Raw genomic sequence first — 21,148 nt, 5'->3', positions numbered from 1 at the left:
CCACGCTGTGCCCCAAAGAGGGGAAAAATTTTTTTTTTTTTTTTTTTTTTTTTTTTAATTTTTACCAGAGGGAGTATGTGTTTGCCAGGAAAATATGGGAAGGGGGTTGATAAAGCACCCCCATGGGATATGATCACACCACAATCCCCTCTCCATCTCTCATTCCTCTTGGAACTTTGGGCACACACACACATGCACCTGGTGTGTTTCTCTAACCTCTAGGTCCCAGGCTGGAAACGCATGGCAGGCCATGTGGGATCCAGCTGCCTTGACCACCATGCACCTGGCCAGCCCGGTCTTCCTCTTCTCGTGTGTAAAGCAGTTAGCTTTTCATAAAGTGATGCCCGGCCTGTCTGTGGTGTTAGCATTCCACGGAGGGGCAGTGCATTAGGGAAAACTGTCTCGAAGGTTCTCGTGTGTGCACTGTTATGCCGAGACTTCCTCTCAGAGCCTCTTGGCCCCGGAGGAAAGGCCTCTCACTCTCAGCCCACCTTCCCATTTCCAAATGTGGCAGCCTGGGGCTTTGTGGAGGGGGACAGGGAAGGTACAGTGAGGGCCGGTTGAACACAGGAGCCAGACTCAACCTCACAGGGGAATGACTACAGTCCCAGGGCCTGCGCTCAGAATGACAGGGCGCTGGGGTGCTCTCTGCTTCGCCACCTTCACATGCTGCAGAAATGTCCTTTTGCATTGGGCCCTGCCTGGGACTTTGGAGCCTGGGTTTGAAGCCTAGCTCTGCTACTTAACCGGACTAATCTCTCTGAGTCTCAATTTCTTCACCCGTTCAAGGGGCATAACGTGGTGCTTAACCTAAAGAGCTGTTGGGGGTGAGGTCAAAGCCCCAAGTAGGCACTCAGTGAAGCTGGGGTGCTTTCAGCCTTCTAGAGCATAGGCCTGCAGTGGGGAGGATTCCCTAAGGAGTCATTTCCTGAGTCAGTGGATTTTGCCTGGTAACAGTTCTGATTGGTTGGTTTGTTGTCAGCCTCTGTTCTGACTGGTCAATGCCTGAGCTGTACTTGTTACTTGATAGGACTGTCTCCCAAGTTTGAAAGTCTTCTGCTTTCTGGGTGAGTCTCCCTCCCCCATCCCCAACATTCTGCAACATGGCCATAGCCCCCTGTGAGGGTCCCTCCTGTGAGCAGGCCACGGGGTTTTGGATGAGCAAAGCTTCCTTTATCCAAGCCCATGGCCTGCTGGTGGAAGAGTGGCCAGGCCAGTGTCTACTGAACACGTTTCCACGACCCCAAAGTGCAGTGGTACCCAAGATCCAGGCTTAGGCTCTCACACCCATCCTGGGTACGATCCAGCTGAATGTTCAGGAGATCGTCTCTACAGTGCTACCTGGAGACCTGGAAATTTGGGGGTATCCTATAAAACCTTTTCTGTTTTGCTTTAAGGAATATTTCTCACTTCTTCCTCTTACCTGGGGAAAGGAGTTCTGGTTCAAAACTAGGGAAGAAAAGAGCAGATTCTGGGATTATATGTGAGTGTGTGAGTGTGTGTGTGCATGTATGTGTGTGTGAGTATGAGTGTGTACATGTAGTGGTGGGGTGATGGTGAATGGCCAATTGTGCATCACAAAAGAACCATGAACAAACTGTCCCCAGCCACACACAGACTCTCTACTGGAACTCGAGCAAGTCACATGCCTTCTCTGGGTCACTGGTCCCCTATTTGCAAAAGTAAGAGTATAGCAGCCACTTTGCGATTGTAAATGACAAGGAAAAAAATCAAACTGAGTTAAGCCACAAATAGGCTTTTATTGCCCAATGGAACTCCGTGTGGCTTCAGGCAACGCAGGATCCCGGTGTCCCATCAGGCATCAGAAGTCTGCGACTTTTCATCCCTTGACTCTGATTACCTCGGTCTTCATTTCCCTCTCGGGAGGGCTCTCCCAGGTGGTGGCACACACAGACCCAGCATTCCAGATTCACGCCCACCAGCTCAAATAGCCCTTGCTGATGAGAATGGCCAAAGCCCCGAGTTCGACTCTGGTTCTGCTTGGATCACATGCCCATCCCTCAACCACTCCCTGTGTACAGGAGGAAATGATGTCATGAGTGGGCGTAGGTCACATGTTCACCCTAGACTCAATCCCTGTGGCTGGGTGAATGGTGTCCTGACTGGCCGAGCCTGGGCGCACGCGCAGCCCTGAAGCTATGGCGTAGGATGGACCTACCTAAACCACAGGGACAGAGAGTTGGGAGATCATTACACCGGGTTCATTAGCTGAAGAAAAGGCAAAATAACCAAATGTCACCTGTAGGAGGTCTAAGAGCTCAATGGCTTCCAGTCTGTAGTCAAGGAAGACTTAAAGGAGATATCTGGGGACCAGGAGCTGGCGTAATGGCTATGTCGTAGGACTCTCATGTAGTCGACCACAGTTTGAGTCTTGGACCCCGTGGTTTAAACCGGGTACGTGTACATGCATGCCCAAGACCCCAAGAGGAGAATGGAGGAGAAGGGATTGCAGCGTGACCATCCCCCCCGGGGGGTGATTTCTTGCTTTCTGTCTCTGTCTCTCTCTGTCTTTCTGGTGAGTGCATGCGAAAACCTTTCAAAAAAAAAAGAAAAAGAAAAACGAAAAAAAGAAAAAAAGAAAGATATCTCAACCTACAAAACACTTGCACTATTGTTTTTTTTAATCCACATGGTTGGGGGCCAGCCAGCAGGTGGTGTGGTGGTTAAGATACTGAACTCCCACATAGCTGACCATGGTTCAAGTCCCAGACCTGGTGACTTGGTTTCTCTTTCTCATCTCTCTTTGGTGAGCACATGTGCCCTATAGCAAATTAAAACAAAATAATAATAACACAATTAAATAAATAATTCTAATTTTTTAAAATTCACATGGTTGAATATTGGAGCAGTACAATTTTTTTACTCTATCTTCCATTCCTATCTCCAATTAATTATTCACCCTCCCCAGATGCAACACTGTTACGTTTCTTAGTTCCTATTAGTTTCTGTTAGCTGCTGTAACAAATGGCCGCAAGTTCAGCAGCTTCAAACAAAGCAGACTGATCAGCTCTCCCTTGTGGGTTAGAAGCCCTGCACAGGCTCCTGACTAAAATCAAGGTGTCACCAGGGCTGTGAGCTTCTCGGGAAGTCCCATTTCCTCCACATTCCAGGTTCTAGAGGCCATGCCATCCCTTGACTCAGGGTCCCCTCCTACTTCGAAGCTAGCAGTGGCCCGGCCAGTTTCCTCACACTGGCTCTCTCCGATGCTTTCCTCTAGATCCTTCTATACATCCTGCAAAGACCCCTGGGATTTACCCTGGGCCTGCCCAGGTAATCCAGGGTCATGTCCCCATCTCCAGCCTTCCTTCCAGGGTAATTCCCTTTGCCTGTAACCTGACACTCTCACAGGTCCTGGGGATTCAGACGTGGACATTGTCAAGGCCCGTTGTTTGCTTCCTACTGTATCCTTCCAGAGATAAGCTGCGTGCACATGAGCAAATAAATGTTTGAACTGAAAACCTAGTGAAAAGCAGCGTTGCACCCCCTAAGTTGGTATATGGCTCATTTCGACCTACTGGAACGTTCAACCTGTCAACTGCCTCGGGTCATGACCATCATTTATTTTGAAGGAAGTAAAAAGCATAGCACATAATAAAACTAGGTATTGCTTTGTGAAACGTTTGTTTCAGCCTTTGTGGGTGAGTGCATATGTGCAAACTGCGTCATGATATAAAAGTACTTTTTACTGTGAGTCACAGTAAAAAATGTTGGGAAGTTATTATTATATAGTTTAGTGGTAACGGGAGGGTTTTCTGGGGTCAGACTGTCTGGCTCCATTATTTACCAGCTGTGTGACCTTGAATAACTGGCTTAATCTCTCTGAGCCTCGGTCTCCTTGTCTAGAAATTGGGGATAACGATTGTATCCCGCCTTCCCGAGTTTTCGAGGAACTGTGCTCAGTGTGCGTCGTACAGGGCTTGCACACGACAAGCTGCTGTCATTACCTCTGCCTTTCTTCTTTTTAGTGTTTGCTAAAGATCTTGCACTTGCTGAGTGAGTGAGACAGAGACAGAGAGAGAGAAAGAGAGAGAGGGAAAGTGAGCAATCACCTCTAAGAGGGTGACTGCACCACAATCCCTTCTCCACCATTCTTCTTGGGATTTTGGATGCACATGGAAAACCAGGGTGTTTTTCAAGCCATTGGAGCTGGGACTCAAACCATATATCAACCATGTGGGATCCAGCCACCTTAACCACCATGCCTCCTGACTGGCCCTGCTTTTCTCCCTTTCTTTTCTTCTATTTTTTTTTTTTCTTATTCTTTTTTTCCAGAGGTTTTAGGACTCTGTGTGCTCACCAGAGAGAGAGAGACAGAAACAATGAGAGAGAAAGTGAGAAATCACCCCCCCCAGGGGGGATTGCCACATTGTCATCCCTTCTCTTCCATTCTCCTCCCCAGATCTTGGGCAAGCACATAAGCCCTGTGTGAGCTTTAAGACACCAGATCCAGGACTCAAACCATGGTTGTTTATGTGGGAGTCCAGTGACATAACTGCTATGCCATCTGATTCTTTTAAAGACACAGCAGAGGCCAGTCCCACAGTGCAGTGGCTAGTGCCGCAAAGGGGAAGCTGAATCCACGTGGTCAACTGGGACTGAGCCATGGCCTCACCGGCTCATACCACACGTGCATGTGTGTACCCAGGATCCTGACAGGTGGGGATGTGGAGGAAAAGGGATTGCAGCTTGACCCGGCCCCATTAGAGGGGTGCTCTCTCTATCTCACATTCAGGCAAACTGGGAGGCTCTGATGTTCCCTGGGGTCACTGGGAACTCCTTGCAGGTGTGTTTGGTCGGCTGCCTTCATGATGAGCAGGAGCAACAAAGTCAAGGGCTTTGGGGGGCCCGGGAACTCCCTGCAGGTGTGTTTGGTTGGCTGCCTTCATGATGAGCAGGAGCGACAAAGTCAAGGGCTTTGGGGGGAGGAGAAGAACATCAGATACGTGGAGGGCGGGTGCAAAGACTTTGTCGGGGAGATGATGTGGCCGGGCACGAGGACTGAAAAAGTCATGAGGAACCCAAAAGAAAGGAGATGTCCAGCAGGAGCCAGGGACCATGGGACTCAGGAAAAGGGAGTGCTGGCGGCAGTGGATGAGAAGAGTCTGAGGTCTCCTGGCCCAAAGCGGGGAGGAAGTAGCATTAAAGCCCTGAAGACTTGGGAGGAGACCTCCCAACACAACACAGAACACACAACACAACACTTCAGAGGGGCTTTAGAAGGATGGCACGCCTGCGTTTAGGGCAGGACCAGCTGTTTAGAGCAGCAGCCCAGGGACTGCAGAACAGGGGCCTGCATTAAGTGAGGAAGGAGACCCCATCCGCTGGGGATCAGTTGTCCAAGAGGCTCCAGACCCTGTGGCACATTCTGAAGGCTCCCCATTGTTGGGATCTGTGGGAGAGAACTAGGAACTCTGGGTACACATACAAATGATGTAGAAGTCTGAAACTCTTCTCTTGGTTTCTTATCCCATGCCATGTGCCTATGCCAATAAAATGCGTTTATAAGTGGAAAGACAAACTAATAAATAAATAACAACACAAAATACAATGAGATAGAAATGAAATAAGTGAAGTGGGTCCAGCGTTCGGGTAGAGAGGCACAGGTGCTGGGGGAGCACACCGGCTGGGCTGAGTGGTGTGTGTAAGGACTACTCTGAAGCCTCATTTCACATATCCACGTGACTGTGCCCGGGGGTGCCCAGATAGTTGGTTGAATATTATTCCGGGTATTTCTATGACGGAGTACTTGGGTGAGAATAACTGGGGCTGGTAGGTGGTGTGGTGGTTAAGGTGCCTGACTCCTACATGGTTGATTGTGGTTTGAGTCCTGAACCTGGCAGCTTGCTTTCTCACTTTACCTCTATCTCTCTCTTACCAAATTTTAAAATAATAATAATAAATAAAATTACATAAATAATTTTAAAAAGAGGGGGGGCAGCAGGTAGCATGGTGGTTAAGGCACTGGACTCCCATAGGGCCAAGGCACTGGACTCCCATAGGGCCAACCACGGTTCGAGTCCTAGACCTGGCACCTTGCTTTCTCACTTTCTTTCTCTGTCTCTCTCCGGTAGCACATGCGCCTATAGCAAATTGAAAGATAATAATAAATAAAACTAAATAATTCTTTAAAAAAAAAAAAAAAGAAAGAAAGAATTGATAGACTAAGCAAAGCAGATTGTCCCCAACCCCTCGCACAGGAATGAGCCTCATCTAATCGGCTGAAGGCTGAATAGAATGAAAAGGCTGACCCTCCCCGGAGAAAGAGACATTTCTCCCTGCCTGATTGCCTTTGAACTTGGAGATCGGCTTTGTCCTGCTTTCAGGTTTGAACTGACATGTCAGCTCCTCCTGGGTCTTGAGCCTTCTGGTCTTTTAACTGGAGCTACACCACTGGCCTCTCAGCCCTCCAGCCTGCGGCTCACTCTGATCCTCAGGCTTGTCAGCCTCCATCATTACACAAGCCACACGTCTCCTGTTATGTGTCCGTTGGAAGATCTATCAGCGATGGCCATGAGTTTCATTCCCTGGTTGGCCTACAAATGCAGGGTGCACGTACCAATGGTCCTGGCTGGGGGGAGTTGGGGGAGGCTGTGAGGTGGAGGGAGTTGTCGAGAGACCCTACAAAGGTGCTTGCTTCTTTCTTCCTCTCTCTCAATCAATAAATGAGTAAGAGGGAACCAGCAGTTAGCATAATGGCTATGTCACTGGACTCCCATGTAGTCGACCGCGGTTCACGTCCCGGACCCGGTGGCTTAAAACTCACGCTGGGCGCGTGTGCGTGCGTGCCCAAGATCCTGAGAGGAGAATGGATGTCTGTCTGGCGAGCGCACGCACCCTATAGCGAAAATCTCTCCTAAATAAATAAATAAATAAATAAATAAATAAATAAATAAATAAGATAAAACTTAAAAAAAATTTCAGAGGATTAAGGTTTTTGTCTTAGGGCACATGCACTCACTGGAGAGAGAAAGAGAGAGACTGAGAGGAAACATGAGAACCACCCCCCGCCCCAGGTGATTGCCACACTGCAATCCCTTTTGCATTCTCCTCTTGGGATTCTGTGCACACACATGTATGCTCCCGGCATGGTTTTCAAGCCGCCAGGTCTGGGAATCGAACCACAGTATCCCATGTAGGAGTTTAGCACCTTAACCACTATGTCATTTGGTAGCCCCAAACCAAAAAAAAAAAAGAAATTAAGATTATATATTATATTTCTTTTGATTCTGTTGCTCTGGAGAACCCCACGTAAGATAGCTATGACAACTGAGGTCTTACAATGTGTCGGGAGTTGTGCTACATGCTTTACTGGCTTCCCATTTTACCTGTATCACTGCCCTGTGAGGGAAGCATATTTCTTTTTTTTAAGAGAGATTTTTGCTATAGGGCATGTGCGCTTGCTGGAGAGACAGAGAGAGACAGAGAGGGATAGAGAGAGAAGCAAGAAATCAGCGCGGGAGGGTGGGGGGATGGCCATGCCACAGTCCCTGCTCCTCCATGCTCCTCTTGGGGTTTTGGGCATGCAAGCACATGTGCCTGGCATGAGTTTTAAGCCACGGGGTCTGGGACTTGAACTGCAGTTGACTATATATATGGAAGTCGAGCAACATAACCACTACACCTTCTGCTGGTCCCAAGTGAAGCATATTTCTATTTGCAGGTAAGGACCAAGGCTCACCAAGGTAAATGATTTGCTGAGGTGCCCAAGATGGTCTAAGTCCCTCTCCACACACCATACTGCAGCGCTCTGAGAGCACAAAACCAAATGCAGGTTCTGTGCAAGGGGAGTGAACTAGAGACCTCCCTGTGAGTCTTCTTAAGGAAAAATAAAGATGATATGCCTCGGGTGTAAGAAAGGAAACACAGTTACAAATACATTGGGTCCTCGGAAAAGTCATGATACACTTTTGCTTAGAAAAACACGCCACGCCTTTTCTGATGCCCCAGTAGAAGAAAAGAAAGTGATTGTAAGAACACAGTTTTGGAACTCTCTTGTAAATTACATGGAAAACCCAGAGGCTATAAGTGATTTGTAAACAAAGTGTAAATGAAGAAATTGACTGACAAGAAAATCAGAAATGAGAAAAAAAAAAAAGCTTACCATAGGAAAAAACGAAATGGTAAAAAAATTGCTAAAAAGTTATTCAAAGTGTTTCCGTTTACAGAAATTGGTGCAAAGTTACCCAAATATTTTTCAAAGCAAAGAACAACCTTAATGTGAAGGTTTGTCATTCCTGATACAATTAGGAAAACTCTAGATCATGTTCAGGTCTAAATAAAGCTGCTAAAATTTTCAATAAAGCGTTAGCAAATATAATTCAGTGGAAGAGTAAAAGAATAATACGTCATGAGCCAATAGCATCTGTTTCCGGGAAGCAGGAAGACCTCAGCATCTGACAGTAGAATTCATCGCATCCGCGAGTTAAGTAAGCAAAACCAGAGTTTATATTAAGAAAGTGGTGGGGCAGCATTTAATAAAATCCCACCAAGGCCTCAGTCTTTCCTTCCTGCGTGTCTCCGTCGAAACTACCGGGATAGAATAAAAATACGTACTACAATATTTACTACCACGGTAGACATGCTATCTTACCATGAGATATGAATCGGGCCAGTCAAATATGAAATAAGATAGAATGGCTACAGTCTACACGGGTATTTCAGAGTTTCCAACTAATGTAATTATGTAAGGGAATGAAATAAATAGCGTACACACTCGAAATACAGAGGCGAGGGCCAGCTCGGTGGCATAGCAGCAATGCACTGCTTGGGTGAGGCTGTGTCTATGTGGAAGATCGTTGGTTCTAGTCTCTGATTAGCCTATAAACACCAGGTACACATGACCATGGTCCTGGCTGAAAAGGCTGGGAGGAAGGCTGGGGGAAGGCTGCTGGGTTCGGGGAGATTGTGGCGTGAGACTCTGTTGAGGATGCTTTTTTTTCTCTCTCTGTCTGTCTCTCAATAAATAAATCATTCAGTAACATTTTTTTTTTCAAAAAGGATAAGAAACAAAACTCTGTAAATAGAGAAATACATGGAAAGGCGTACTTTCAAGTTCCAAATTTGAAAAAAAAATGAGTTTTCAAATTTCATATGATTTAAAAATTGTGAAAGTTTGAATGTCACAGAATTTCCATCTTTTCCAAATTAATCTCAATGAGTTTTTTGGGGGGTGTGGATAGAAATTGCCAAGAATATGTTAAAGTGTATTTATTTCTTCAGCGAGAAACAGAGGGTCTTCATGCCATGCTCTACCCTAGCACCAGCTGGCTCCAGTCTCAGGCAGGCACATACCTGGTGTGTGCAGGGAGGCCTCAGGATGTGAACCTGAGACCCTCCCACATGGGTTCACTTGTGTTACTGCTGGCTCAGTCAAGCAGTTTTTAAAATAAAGATTTGGGGTAAGGTGAGACAGGGGTGGGTGTCCTATCAGGTGGTCAGATGGTCTTGGGCTGGATTTCCCTCTGTCTCTGCCCTGCTCTGCCTTGCCCCTGAAAGCTGACCTCTATGACTGTGTGTGTCCTCAGCCCCTTTGGCCTCCAACATCTGGTTGGATTTGGGCACTGGGAGGCACATAAAAGGACAGGAGGCTCAGAAGAGATCAAAACCACACAATTTATTCCCATAGCCTTCCCTGGTGGGTCTCCGTGTGCTGGCTCTGTCGTTCTAGTAAAGACCACAGTTCTTAACGTTCAGCCCTTTCCATACAGCTCTGCTTTCCAGGACTCCAAAAACACTTCTTCCCAGAGGCGTGCTGCTCAGCCTTGAACAGCAGGTTCGAGGGGTGGGGAACTCTGAATTCCAGCTTTTGCCAATTTCTTTGGTGTAAATATTCCCACTATGACTGCCTTCGACCTATTCATGTGAAATTGTATGCAGCTGGGGAGAGATGTTAACAGCTGGCTCTTGCCAGCCACCGAGAGCTACCTCCAGCTCACGCTACAGATAATAGTAATAGCTCCCCCGTCACTAGCTCTGGTGGCATGTCATCCTACCTTGCTGGCTTCCCTAAAATGTGCTCGTCCTGTCCCTGAAATGCCACTTGGCTAAGAGTGTGTTTCTTATTGGGACTCTGGCTGATACATTACTAGAAAGCTCGTGAAGGAGAAAGACATGAGAATAAACAAATAGGTCAGTAGAATACTATGGAAATTCCAGAAATTAACCCAAGGGTATTTGGGAGAGGGCAGCATTTAAATTCATGGAAAACAGGATATTTCTAAATGGTGCTACGTTAATAGTTGCTTGTTTATAAGAAAGTAGATTAGACTCCATACCTCATGTTATATATCAAAATAATTTAGTATTTAAGCACACTCAGGACAGCATGGAGGGAATTCATAACAAAAATGACAGGCAGAGATACAATATCCCTAAGTTCCAAGGAGCTTCTAGAAGCTGACAAAAGAAAGGTAAACATTTCAATAGCAAAATGGACAAAGGGTATTCACAGAATGACTGCCCAACATGAAAATAATTACAAGAAGTGAGAGACAGGGCCAGCCTGGTGGTGCTGTGATTAAGTGCAGTGCATAGAAAACTAGATCCCACATGGCTCACCTCAGTTCGAATCCCCACCTTGCAGCTTGTAAAACACACTGGATGCATGTGCATGAGGGCCCAAAATCCTGACAGAAAAAAGAAATGGAGGAAAAAAGTGTAGTGTAAACACGCCCCATTGGGAGAAGCTCCATTTCTCTCTGGTAAGCACATGTGTCTTCCAGCAGTTTTTATCTTTTTTTTTTCTTTCTTTAAAAAAAGGGACCAGCAGGTGGAGTGGTGGAGAAGGTGCTGGATCCCACATGACTGACTGTGGTTCAAGTTGTGGCGGCTTGGGGGGATTTCTCACTCTCCTTCTTTGTCTCTCTCTGGTCAGTGTATGTGCCCTATTGGGGAAAAAAAGATCTTTTTAAAAAAAAGAAGAAGAAGAAGAAGAAGAAGAGAGAATATAGTGGTGTGGTAGGACTCCTTGATTTTGTGGATAAAGAAACGAAAGCACAGTCGAGAGACCTGCTCAAGTCACTATAAATTAGCAGAAGATCTGGGACTAGAACTTGGATCTCAATCCTCTTTTTACAGTAAAACACAGTCCCCCAAACAAACAAAACACAGACCACTGTAGACTGTTTAAGTGGAAAACTATGATTCGTGTGTGCGTGTGTGTGTGTGTGTGTGTGTGTGTGTGTGTGCGGGGCAGGGGGGGCAGTTTGGAAGCAGGACTGGAGGAAGGGAAAGTGGATCGGTCAGACCTCAGTAGCGGGGGACACAGGGTTTTGTGCTGCAGAGAGTGGGCTGCAAATGTGACATATTGCAGTTGGTCCCCCGAGTGTGGGGAGAAAAGTAAACGTCAGGAAATTAGCTCTGGTGGCTGTCTTTGTCATTCCAACCCCCTCGCCCCACTCCTTCCTCCTTCCAAACCCTTGACAGAAATCCGGTTCCATTTTTCTTGCCTCTGACCCTGGTGGTTGAAGTTTCTCTCAGTATCATAAAACTGGGGGTTGTAAAATTCATATTGTAACTTTAAGAGCCACATCTGTTTTAATCATTTTTCCCCCTGTTTTAAGAACACAACGGGATTTTATTGGCAGCAATAAAATGAAAAAGTTGAAGGAAATTATCACAGATTTGTAAAGCTATAAGGCAGGTTCCTGGGCTCATGTGAGCAGTCAAATTACAAAGAAGTAACCCAATTGCTTTTATTGCAGGCAGATCTCTGGTTTAAGCATTTCTCAGTTTAATCTATTGATGAGGATTAGCATTTTATTCACTTCGGCACTCATAATAGCCTTGGTACATATTACCCCAAAGGCCAGATTGGTGGGACTCACCAACCTCGGAGATGGAACGAAATCCAGAGAAATCACAGGAGACGGAACAGATTGGGTCTGGCAAATCAGACAGACCTGGTTTCAATTCCGAATCCGCCACGTTGGACTGGTGCGTGGCTTTCGATAAAGCCCTAATTTCTCCAAGCTTTGCCTTCCTCATTTAAACACAGAGATCCATGAGCGGTTTCACAGAGTGTTTATACAAGAAAATCACTCAGTGTGGTGCCAGGCAAACAGTAAGTGCTTACTAAATGGTGGCCGTCATCTGCTTCCTGATAAGTCAGCTATGGGAGCAGCCGAGCAGCCTCTGTTCCTGCTTCTACATCCCCTTACGTTGCTCTCCTCTCTCCACAAATGCTCACTCCGAACACCTGCCATTCTCCACCCCAGGTGCTCTTTCTGGCCCCAGGAGCAGGCTTGGCCCATGTCCAGTGTAAGGTCCCTCAGAAGCGGTCCTCAGCCAATCACAAATGGGGATTGGAGGGTAACCCCCCCACACCCCTCCCAGAGCACTCCAGTGGGATTAAGCTCCATGTGCCCACGGGGGAGCTTGCTTGGTAGCTCTGTATGGGTTTATCTTTTGCACCTTCTGTTGTGTACAAGGAGAGAGGAAGGTGGTATAGTAGAGGAACAGGAAATGGTCCATAGATACTCCAGTAATTTCCAGTTGCCAGGACCTGTATCTTCACCTGAGGTTCCTTTCCCTTACGTTGGAAGGACTTCCTGCTGGCTAGAAGAAGTGCCCATAATTTTACATTGTAACACACCCCCCAACAGATCCCCATCAATGACTCTCAGGGATTAGTGTATAAATACCCCAGCTCCCTCACCCCTTGGGCAGAATGCCTGCGAGGTGTGTGTGCTGTCCATAGTTCTTGACTCCAGTTGTCTGAGGAGTGAAGCCTTCTGTGGTCACCCACTGTGCTTGCACGCTGTACGGCCTGCCTTCTCTTCCCACTCTCATTACCTATTCCCCTATGATCAGCACCTCCCATCTCTCCAATAAACTATTTATACATGCCCTTGATTCCTTGTCTCAGTGATTGCTTCTGGAAAATCCCAAATGTTGGGTGGCTCAAATATTTGAGTGATGAGAAAGAGTCAAGTATAGAAAGAATTGGGTTAGGGTGGGATAAAAGTGGCACCTGGATTGATTGATTTCTTTATTTTTTTTGTGATGCCATTTTCAGAGATCTGGAAGGCTGAGGGGGATAGGGAAGGAACCGAAGGCCACAGGGTCGCAGTTAAGAACACAGGCTCTGGGTTCATGTCACTGCATTGTCACTTATCTGCAGAACCTAGCCAAGTGACTAAGTCTCTTTATGCCGTTGGTCTCATCAACTTCAAAATGGAGCTACAAACAGTACTTTCTGGGACCAGTAGATGGCATAATGGTTACGTCACTGGACTCCCACGTAATCAACAGCAGTTCGAGTCCCAGACCCAGAGACTTTAAAACAAAAACAAAAACAAAGAACCTCACACCAGGTATGTTACCCAAAAGCCCAAGAGGAGAATGGAGAAGGAACTGTGGCATGGCCACCCCTGCCCCAGGGGGGCGGGGTTGATTTCTCACTTTCGGCCTCTCTCTCCAGAGAATGCCTGATGTATGCATGCATGCCCAAAATCCCAAGAGGAGAATGGAGAAGGGACTGTGGCATGGCCACCCCTGCCCCAGGGCGGGCGGGGCTGATTTCTCACTTTTGGTCTCTCTCTCCAGAGAATGCATGCACCCTACAGTGAAAGTCTCTCTAAAAACAAACAAACAAACAAAAACAGAACTCTCTGACTTCCTGGTGTGGAAGGAATGAGTTAATATAGAGCCTCAAATAGCCTGGAGCAACAGCCCCTGTCATCATTAGCATAGTGCTACTGCCCTGGACATGGTAAGATTGAGATGCCCGATGACGTCCAATTATATGTGGGCAAGTGCCCCGAAGTCTACAGGGGCTCTGGGGTGAGATAATAAGGGACATGAAAGGGGCTTGGAAACTCTTTTGTTTACCCGTCTGTCTGCCCCTCTGCGCTCCAGAGACCGTGACTAACTCCCCTCGTCCCAGGGTTTGACTCCTGGCTGCCCAGAGCAGCAGCTCGGGGTCTCCCCTGAGGACAGGAGTGGACTAGGAGTGCAGATCTTGCTGGCCCCAGGTAAATGAGATCACTCGGGCAGGGGTCCCAGATCTAGTCCCCCAGGGGCTGCTTTCATTGTCCCCAGGACAGCTCAGAGTTTGTCTACCCCGGAGTTAAAAGGTTTTGCAGAAAATGAAGTGCTGGGGCTTTCAGATGGGAGATAAGGCGGCTCCCAGAGACTGCGTAACCCGAGCCGCGCAGGCTTTGGCAGGGCCGTCTGGGTAGTTCTCAGGAATGAGCCAGGACAGAAAGCCAGCCCAGGTAGGCATGCCAACTCCTGGCTCCTCTCAGACAAGGGCCCGAATGGGGAGATAATGACCCTCTGCTGAAAGCAGCTTAATCCCCCCAATTGCTTGAAAAATGGAGGCCTGGGTCGGGTCGGTTCGGTGGGAGGGTCTTTGCTGTCATCCTTTCCAAAAGGCAAATCACAATGCCCAGCAAATCTTCTGGAGTCACTGAAGCCTGGTGCCAAAGGAAAATGTACATCCCTGATAAAGAAGTTTCACCTAACTTTTCACAGCGAACTTCTTCCCAGACTGCATTTTGAAAATATTAGTGATGTGTTTTCTTCCTGGTCAAGGAAGTCAAATTGATACAAATTCTGTGTAGGGCATAAATAAAATATTTAAACATAAAATAATGTGAGGGTTTTAAAAAGTTTATTTATTCTGAGAGAAAGAGAGACAGGGCTCTCTGTGCTATGATCTGCCCTCAGCCTCAACTAGCCAGGATTAAGGACACGTGTGGGACCTGATGTGTACGCGGAGCCCATGGGACACGAACCAAGACCTTGTCATGTGGGCCCAGTGTCACAGAGAGCTGCGTTACTTCAAGACTGTCAGCTAGTTCCAATAGTGTGAGTTTCAATCCTACTTTAATTTTTCAATATTTTTTTCAACTGCTTTCATTTCTGCAGAGGAAATCACCATTGAAGCATACAGGAAAATATCCATGTAGCAGCACAATTTTCCCCTGGTCACAACCTCCAATAAGGCAGTAAGGCATTTTTGAATTCTGTCTTTAAATTTTTGATGTTTTGCTAAGCAGGTTTTTTTGGCCTTTAAGATTTTAGGTTTTTTTTTTTTTTTTGGAGTAGTTTATTTGCCATAGAGCGTGTGTGCTCTCCAGAAAGACAGACAGAGAGAGAGAGACGGGAAGCAAGAAATCATCCCTCAGTGGGGATGACCACGCCACAATCCCTTCTCCATTCTCCTCTTAGGATCTTGGGCACATACACACGCGCCCGGAGTGAATTTAAGCCACCGGGTCCAGGACTCTAACCATGGTTGACTACATGGGAGTCCAGCAACATAGCCATTACACCAACTGCTTGTCCCTTGGCCTTTAAGTTTTAAAAATATTTTTGCCATAAGGGTGTGCACCCTTGCCAGAGTGAGGCGGAGAGAGAGGGAAAATGATAACTCACCCCCCAGGGGACATGGCCAGGCCACAATTCCTTCTCCTCCATTCTCTCAGGATTTGGGGCAACATGCACACATGTGCCCAGTGTGTTTTTCAAGCCACCAGGTCCAGGACTTGAACTGCAGTTATCTGTATAGAATCCAGCTGCCTTAATCATCACACCACCAGCTGGCTCAAGTGTGGATTGCTTTTAGTGTTCATTATGATTTTAAAAGATACTGCGTTAATGGCCAGCCCTTTCGCCTAGCGGTTAAGGAAACCAGATCCCACATGACCAATCACAGTTCAAATCCTGGCCCAGTGGTTTGAAAAACATGCCAGGTATAGGTGCAGGCATACTCCAAATCCCGACAGGATGGAGAGACAGAGAAGGGGCAGCATGACCACACCCATTGGGGTTTTACTCTCTCTTGCTCTCTGGTGAGCGGTAATTAAAATGACCCACATTAAAATATACTTTATCTCGATTACTGAATTTTCCTAATGTGCCCTTAAAGTTGCTCCTGAGGGCCTCTCTTTCCTTCTGGCCTTGGTTGAGCCAGACCACGTAGGGTCTTCCCCAGAAAATATAGGCACTTTCGTCCCAGGGTGCAAGGACAGCATTGAAGGGTGTTCACAGCAGCAGGAGAAACCAGCCCAAATCTCCTCAGAGGACAATTGCTTCAGTGTGTGACAGTCCCTCATGGGATGGCATGGGCCAGAATTGTTAAGATTATTGTGTCAACTTTTCTAGCATCTAAGAAATATTAAGAAAAAATGTCAGAGCTAGTATCTATAATGAAACTAGTATTTTCTATTTGCACATTTCCCAGTGTTTTCTGTGCAGTAGCTCAGCTAATCCCACAACTTGCCTGCAAGGTTATAGATGAGGACACTGGGGTCCAGAGAAGTTCAGTCATTTTCCCAAGGATACACAGCAGGGAATCCTCAGTCAGGTTTTTCTTCAGGCAGTCTAATGCGGAATCAACATTTTAGCCACTAAGTTAAACTGCTCATTTTGTTTTGGAATTTGTATTTATGCATGTACATAGTGAAGGGATTGTGGTGTGGCCATTCCCCTGAGGGGGGGGGGTGATTTCTCACTTTCTGTCTCTCTGGTGAGCACGCCTGCCCTGCAACAAAAATCTCTCTCTAAAAAACATACAAACAAAACCAAATAAACCAAAAAATGAGATAAAATACAAAACTGTTATTAATGGTTACCTCAGGTGTGTCATTTGATAAAATTGGAATGGATTTATGATAGATAGCAAGTGCATGCATGAAAGAGAGAGAGTGAGAGAGAGAGACAGAGACAGAGAGAGAGAAAGAGAAGCACCCTTGACATGGTGTGGTAGGCACAGCCAGCATGGTTGGTTCTAAGCTGTCCTGGGGATCCAAACTCAATGGGCAACCATATAGCTTCCAGCTTTGCAAGGTACTTGTGTTACCATATGCCACATCAGCTGGGCTTATCAAGTGTGAATTCTTGTACCAGCAGACGGAATGGTGGTCAAGGCACTGGATCCCAGAGGCCCAACTGTGCAGTTCAAGTCCCAGACCCGACAGCTTGAAAAGCATGTTCGGTACCAGCAGTTAGCATAATGGCTATGTCGCTGGACTCCCATGTAGTCGACCGTGGTTCGCGTCCCAGACCTGGTGGCTTAAACTCATGCTGGGTGCGTGTGCGTGCGTGCCCAAGATCCCGAGAGGAGAATGGAGGAGAAGGGATTGCGGTGTGGCCATCCTCCCTGGGGGGTGATTTCTCGCTTTCTATCTCTCTGTCTCTCTCTCTGTCTGGTGAGCACACGTGCCCTGTAGCAAAACCTCCCCCCCCAAAAAAAAAAGCATGTTGGGCCTGTGTTCGTGCATGTCCAAAATCCCAAGAGGAGAAGGGATTGCGGTGTGGCCATCTTCCTTGGTGGGGAGGGGGTGATTTCTCATTTCCCCTTTTTTTCTGTCTCTCTCTGACAAGCACACATTTTTTTTTTTAAATTATTTATTTTATTTATTATAATTTTTACTTTGACCAGAGAAAGAAAGGGAAAATAAAAAAGCAAACCCTCAGGTCTGGGACTCGAACCACAGTTGGCCAGGTGGGCATCTAGTGCCTTGACCACCACACTACCGGCTGACCCCATAAAGTGTGAATTCTTAACAGCCAGGGTGTGTTACTGTGATAAGAGAGAAGAAGAAAGTACTTCGGTATAGTGCTTCCGAACGGCCTTTCTGTGCAGACAACACGCCCGCAAACATGGCGAACGTCCCTAAAACACTACAGACTTCCTGTAAGAAGCATGCCAGTCACCAACCTCACAGAGTGACACAGGACAAAAAGGGCAAGGATTCTCCGTATGCTCAGAGAAAGGGTGTTAGGACAGGAAACAGAGTGGCTATGGTGGACAGACTAAGCCTGTTTTCCAGAAAAAGGCAAAAACTACGAAGAAGATTGTGCTGAGGTTTGAATGTGTTGAGTCCAACCGCAGAGCTGAGGATGCTGGCTACTAAAGGAGGCGAGCATTCTAAACTGGGATGAGACAAGAGAGTCAAGTGGGCCTCATCTAAGCTTCATCTTTTGTTTTATCATGAAGACAAAATCTTAAGGCAAATGCTCACCTCACTTGATTACAATTGGTCGCTTTGCAGGGGAGTAATCAATAAAATTCCCCTTATGGGGAAATTTGAAAAAAAAAAAAAAAGTGCTTGGTAGGTACTTACTGCACTAGATCCTGGGCCAGGCACTTTCCAGGCACAGTCTCCTTTAACTGTTCAATTCCCCTGTGAGAACATTGTGCAGATGAGGAAACCGATGCTGCAGAGATGCAGTGGCCCAGGCTCACAGAGCTTGGAGCCAGAATTCAAATTTGGATTCCCCCAATAAGGATTACACTGAACGTACAGCTTCATGACTTGATTTTCTTTAGAATATACATTATATTATTATTATTATTATTATTATTATTAGAGAGGTTTTTGTTATCCCTATGGCACGTGCGCTCGCCAGAAAGACAGAGAAAGACAGAGAGAGACAGAAAGTGAGAAATCACCCCTCAGGGAGGATGGCCACACCGCAATCCCTTCTCCTCCATTCTCCTCTCGGGATCCTGGGCACGCACGCACGCACGCACACGCACCTGGTGGGAGTTTAAGCCACCGGGTCCTGGGTCCTGGACTCAAACTGCAGTCTACGACATGGGAGTTCAGTGACATAGCCATTACACCAACAGCTGGTCCCTATTATATACATTATTTTTAATTGCCAGAGAGCCTGTCTGCTTACAAAGAATCAGGGAGAGAAAGCACTTCCCAAGGGGGCGTGGTCACTGCCACAATCCCTTCTCCATTTCTCCATCCTGAGCAGATTTGGGGGCCAGGCTGGGACTGGAGCCTCAGCGGCCTTGTAGGATCTGGCTCCCTTAACCACTAGGCTGCGGGCTGGCCTGTTCAGTTTATTTTTTTAAGGCTGCATAGGGGCGCCCTGCAGAAATGGAGCCTACATCTTCTCTCCATCCCCGGTTGCTGGGCATTTACGTTGCCCAGTTACTATGCAAGAGAGCCTCCCTGCTGTTGCTGAGAGGACTGGGGAGGTCACTTGTCCGTGGATGCTCAGCTCCGAGAGGAGCAGGTGAGGGCCGGCTTGGTCCCGCTACCCTCTGCCATTTTCTTGGTGGCTCCTTCCCATCAGATTCCAAGCTCGGAAAGGAACCGCCCTGCGGTGAAGGGACCCGCTCTCATCCCTCCTCCAGGTCCCTGGAGGAGCCTCCAGTGCCTGCTGCCACCGGCGGCACCATCTGCTCCGCGCAGGTGTGCCCGGCCCCCTGCCCAACCTGGGGGCTGCGAACACTGGGCCATTGTGGCCCCGCGAGCCGGTTGGGCAGCTGCGCCCGAGCTGCCATCTGTGAGCGCGGGGCCGCCCAGGGGGAGGCGGTGGCTGCGCGGGGAGGGGCTGCCGGGACGCGCCCAGGCCGGGCCCCATTCAAGCGCTGCCAAGGCCTAATTGATGAGAAATGGCCCGGAGCAGGTGCGAACCTGTCTCCCGAGGCGGCGGGGCAGAGGGCGGGAGCCGGGAGGGGCGGCTGCTTCGAGGGGAGTGCAGCTGTCGAGGGGTCATTACCGCGGAGGCCTCCCCGGGGCGTTCCAGCCAGCCGCCGGGTGGGCGTGGAGAGAGCGGAGGAGGGGGAAAGGTGCTGGGGCAGGGGGCGGGGAGCCGAGCCCAGCGCCTTTGTTGCTCCCTGGAGCGCACAGAAGCTTCTTGAGCTCCCAGGAGCGGCTTGGCTCCTTAGCGCCCTCCCTGGAGGGGCCCTTAGCTGGGAGGGCCAGCCTGGCTCCCACCGACAGACACCTAGGTCATGGTAGCTCCACCCTGGAAGGGCTGCCCCAGGAGACCCCCAGCCCTGGTGGTGACTGCCTCCGCCTCTATCTTTTTGCTGTTCCGATCGGAATACGAAGACCCTAGCAGAGTTTCGAATTGTTGGGTTTTACCTGTCTACCTTCATTGCCTTCTTCCTTTCCACACCCCTCACCGCACCCCAGCCCCAGGCCAGTCAAGGTGCAGTCACAGGGCACTTCCCCCAAGATGTTTACGGACCGATTTGCACATCCATAGCTCTCTAGGTGGGACATCCACACCCAGAGACGCTGACTCTCCTGTCTGTCAGGGGTGCCCTTCCCTGTACCAGCTGTTCCTGGTCCCTGGGACAGACAGGAGAGCTCACTTAGATGTCATTTCCAGTAAGTAAAATTCCAGGACAGGGTCCTCTGGTCCCATCCCCCACCTCTCAAAACCCTCCTCACTGACCATCCCAAGGTCAGCTGGGTGGGACCCACGTTCTCTGTGCCCGGCACTGCCAGGCTTTCACCTGCCGCAGCGTCACTGCTGCAGCCAGAGCCATCTGTTCAACAGTGAAAACCGGGGCTCCCTCAATGCTGAAAACTCTCCAGTAATTTTCATCGTCCACCAACATTGCGATCCTCGCCACGGTCATGGGCCTGGGTGCCTTGTCCAAGGACTCCTTCCTTATTTTATATTCCTGTCTCCCTGGGATATGCAGACCCTGTCACGCTCAGGCAGCATTTGACGATAAGGCATATACTGTGTGCCCGGGGTTGCTCTAAGGAAACAGCAGGGACCAGACAAAAATCCCTTCTTCATGGCTGACATTGTAGTGGGGGAGACAGATGAGAAATAGACAGACAAGCATGTTCTGTGTCTGACTCTCAGCCCTCCAGAGGCTTCCTCGGGGCCTTTGCACAAGCTATTCCTGTTGCCTGCAAGGCCTTCCCAGAGTCCCAGCTTGGAATCTTCAGGTCTGTGTTCCATGTTGTCATTTCGGTGGGTCCTTTCCTGACCACGCTATTTAAAACCATGACTTGTGCTAGAACTCTTTCTTCATTTCATGCAGCTTTATCTGACTCCATCACACCATCACCATCTAACGCAGGATGTTTGCTTGTCGCTTGTCCTCCCCAGAATTTGTGTCAAGCCCAGCTCTTCACTGCATCCCTGGGAACTGGGTGTGAAGCTGTGATTGAGTTCTGGCCAACAGACTACGGTGAAAAGTCAGGGACACGCCCTGCAGTCCTGGGCTATAAAAACTCCTGCAGACCCTCCTTGTGGGTGCAAGGGGTGGGGACAGGAAAACATTCGAGGTCCTGGATTAGAGGTTTTTTAACCTGGGTTTTCTAACTAATGATAGTCCAAAGACCTTCTTGGAATCTATGCCTGGAAAGCACAGAAAGGACCTCTGAATTTCTTTGTGCTCTTTCTTTCT

The sequence above is a fragment of the Tupaia chinensis genome, unplaced genomic scaffold (genome assembly GCF_000334495.1).
Source record: "Tupaia chinensis unplaced genomic scaffold, TupChi_1.0 Scaffold000602_1, whole genome shotgun sequence".
Lineage (NCBI taxonomy): Eukaryota > Metazoa > Chordata > Mammalia > Scandentia > Tupaiidae > Tupaia > Tupaia belangeri.
This window is presented reverse-complemented; position numbering follows the sequence as displayed.